The sequence below is a fragment of the Cydia strobilella genome, chromosome 16 (assembly GCF_947568885.1).
Source record: "Cydia strobilella chromosome 16, ilCydStro3.1, whole genome shotgun sequence".
Lineage (NCBI taxonomy): Eukaryota > Metazoa > Arthropoda > Insecta > Lepidoptera > Tortricidae > Cydia > Cydia strobilella.
In genome coordinates this window covers 14,200,319-14,200,705 of record NC_086056.1, presented here as the reverse complement: position 1 = coordinate 14,200,705, position 387 = coordinate 14,200,319, and positions in this window count along the sequence as shown.

The following is a 387-nucleotide window of genomic DNA, read 5'->3' as shown; positions in this document are numbered from 1 at the left end:
GCGAAAACTCTTGCATATAGGAGCGATAGAGACGCAGATAACGAAATATTGATTTTCGATTTTCATGATAGGCTCTCTACTGCCTGTATAAATGCAATATTATGTTATTATATTAAGTAATTTAAGATTTAGCCTGTCTGCGTCTGTTAAGTGGTCCTTTAGTGTTGAATTTTATTGTATGTTTAGCAAAATTAAATAAATATTAAAATTAATATCATTTAATCAACAATTAAAAAATTAATTATTTTCATTTGTACAAAACATCACATTTGAATATATTATCCAAATCTTCCTATTCACTTCACAGTATTTGCTTTAATATTCATTTTGTATATAACAAACAAGTTTTTTTTTTTAACATTTTTGGCCTGGATGCGAATGTAACAA